Source organism: Magnolia sinica, chromosome 15, assembly GCF_029962835.1.
Source record: "Magnolia sinica isolate HGM2019 chromosome 15, MsV1, whole genome shotgun sequence".
Lineage (NCBI taxonomy): Eukaryota > Viridiplantae > Streptophyta > Magnoliopsida > Magnoliales > Magnoliaceae > Magnolia > Magnolia sinica.
In genome coordinates, this window is record NC_080587.1 from 46,948,501 (window position 1) to 46,951,611 (window position 3,111).

The window sequence follows — 3,111 nt, forward strand, 5'->3', positions numbered from 1 at the left end:
CTGGACGTTCCATATTCCTTGGAGATGGGCCCTGCTTAGGTGGGCCACCAAGTGATGGATGGCATGGAACTACACATGTAAGGTGGGCCCCACTTTTAAATGATTTGGATAAAATACCTACCTCATGGTGGGGTCCATTCAAGTGGGCCACATAATCTCATTAACATAAAAATAAAAATAAAAATAAAAATAAAACAATTAAAAATAAAAAGGGAGAGAGAGAGAGAGAGTGAGACCGTGTGATGGAGGGACCCCGGCACTATGGGCCCTCCCTTGCACTAAATCATACATCAAGTGGGTCCCATTTTATGTGGCCCATTAAAAATTAAATCCAACGGTGGAGATCCCTTCTCCACCAAATTAAACGGTCTAGATGACCCTAAACATACAAGAAAATAAACATCATGATGGGGTCCATGGAGAATGGCCCCATCATGGAATGATCATGATGATCCAAGTGGGCCATCGGCCACATCATAGGGTCCAAAGCGAGATCCAAACCATTGATCGGTTGGCCTCACTTGGCCCATCTTAAAAACATCAAAAACTATCCTATCCAAACACCCACCGCTAGATCTTCTTGCTCCCTTGGCTTCCTTAGCTCCTTGTGCTACCCTTTGATGGTGGAAGATGAGAAATGGATGGTTGAGATGAGAGATGAAGGGGTGGGAAAGGTGGACCTCACAAATGAAGTTTTCTCACCATGGGGGACTCATACGTATGGTGCTCTCTCTTGGATTTGGATTTTTGAAAAAATGAATAAGAGAGATAGTTGTAAAGGGAGAGAGAGAGAGAGAGAAAGAGATGGGTGATGGAGTGATGGGGGATGGTTTGGGTTGAAAATTGTGAAAAGGTGTATGGTTGTTGTTGAAATTTGGAAAAGAGGAGTGGTGAGGTGGAAAGAATGGTGGACTTTTAAAAAAGGTGGGGATGGGTTGATGTACTTGAGGTATGGGATGCTTTAATGGTTGATTGATGGGACTAATAGTAGAGATTCCCTCGAAATCCGCAACGCGCGGTGTTTCTTCGGAATAAACGCTGATCGGCATCTTCTTGCCTGGATATCGGTTCAGTGCGCAAGTCACGGCGTTGGAACCGCGGCGACGACGCGGTCGCTACGATATAACTTTCGGACCAAGCCGACGTCGGTGCGCGGGACCTGGCTTAGGATCGTGCGCAAATACCGAATACGGTGCGAAGGTTGCCGGAATTTGACCGGAAGGACCGCGGAAGCTAACGGAACAGTACGGATTAGGACACGGGTCTTACAGCTTGCTTCATCTGATTTGAAGAGCTTGGATCACTTATCTCATATTGTAGTTTGGGATTGGGGAAAAGTTGGGCTGGAAGAATCCCTTTTTCCCCAATTGAATTTTTCGTCTCACGCCCTTGTATGGCCTTTGAAATATCTTGAGGGGTTTGCAATATACCCTGAGTGATAAGCTTATGGTCTTAAATATGTTTTAGAACCGGATCCTTTTATGGTTTCGCTTGATTTGGAATTTGATTAAAGAAACCTTGAGGGGTAACAGTTTATCCATTCCTCCAACTGTGATTTGGATGATTTCTCCAATTAGGATTGTATATATTAAAGGTAGGTCCATTGAAAGGTCTTTGGTAATTGTTCACGGTATTGGATTGCTCATTCAACACCTCTTGAAAGGCAAGTATTGTTGGACAATTTTTAGTTGTGTGAACGTTATAAGCACAAATACCGCAAACAATTTCCTTTACTTATCCTTCTTTAATTCCATGGCCTTGAATTTCCTTATGAGATTAGACACTTTAGTATTGATATCATCATCATCCTCTTTCAGAAGGTATAATCCTCCCCTTTCCTTTGATTGAATGAGCCTAGAAGTGATACTTAATTTTGGGTATATGTCCCGTGATTGTGTGTTTTCAGCAAGTCTATCCAAGTAGTCCCACATATCATCAACATTTTTATTCATGAATTCCTCATTGCACATTGTCTCGACTAATTGGCTCATGGAAGATGTCAATCCATCATAGAAAAAGTGTGTAATGCGCCACGTTTCAAAACCGTGTTGTGGGCATGAACTGACAAGATCATTGAACCTTTCCCAACATTGGAAGAATGTTTCATCCTCCTTTTGGGAGAAGTTCATGATTGACTTTCTAAGGGTGTTCGTTTTATGATGTGGAAAGAATTTCTTTATGAACTCCCTTATCACGTCATTCCATGTGCCAACAGATCTAGGACGTAGTGAATGCAACCACGTTTTAGCCTTCTCTTTCAAAGAAAAGGGAAAGAGTTTCAACCTAACCGTGTCATCAGACACATTAAGAAAGTATAAAGTGGCTATGAGCTCATTAAACTCTTTCAGGTGTAAGTATGGATCTTCTGACTCAAGCCCATGAAATTTAGGAAGGAGTTGGATCACCCCTGGCTTGATATCCATGTGTCCCATATTCTCTAGAAAAACCATGCATGAGGGCGTACTCACCCTCGCCGGTTGTAAATAATCTTGTAAAGTACGAGGCAGGGGTGTTTGATGCACCTCATTCTCATCCTGGATGTCCTCCACCCTAGGTTGGGGTAAAAGAGGTTGGTTTGCAGCCATCACTTCAATTAACTTGGGGGATCTCGAGTGGTGTCTAATCCTGCGATGGATAGTTAACCCCTCAACCAATCCTCCTTCAGTAAAGAGACGTTGAGTGTTGTCATGGACCCACTTGAGCATGAAATACTCGCAGCCCTTAATCTCAAACTCTAACCTAAATCAAAAAAAGAAAGAAAAGAATATAAATCTAGAAAGAAAGAGAAGAGTTGGAAAAAAGTTACCAATTTCAAAGTTCTTAATCAAGATCCTACAAAACAAAACAAAACAAGTCAATTTCTAAAAATAGAAAATTATTAAAAATAGAAAGTAAACTAGTTTCTAAAAAAGAAAAATTTCTAAAAACCGAAAATAGAAAGTTTCTAAAAACAAATTAGGAAAGTTCTAACCCTAAAAATAGAAGGTAAATTAGTTTCTAAAAATAAAAAGAAAACCTAGAATTAGAATTTTCTAAAAATAGAAAATAAAACCCTAATCCTAAAAATAGAAAAATAGAGAAATTAGAAGGAGATTACTAATTTAGAAAGTC

The 3,111-nt window shown here is 40.5% G+C and overlaps 1 non-coding gene across 1 annotated transcript; it reads left to right on the forward strand.

Moving 5' to 3' along the window:
- The first annotated feature begins 2,040 nt into the window (after positions 1–2,040).
- Positions 2,041–2,147, forward strand: LOC131228434 (small nucleolar RNA R71). Its single transcript, XR_009162937.1, has one exon. It is a non-coding gene; the product is annotated as a small nucleolar RNA R71 (small nucleolar RNA).
- Positions 2,148–3,111: the final 964 nt, after the last annotated feature.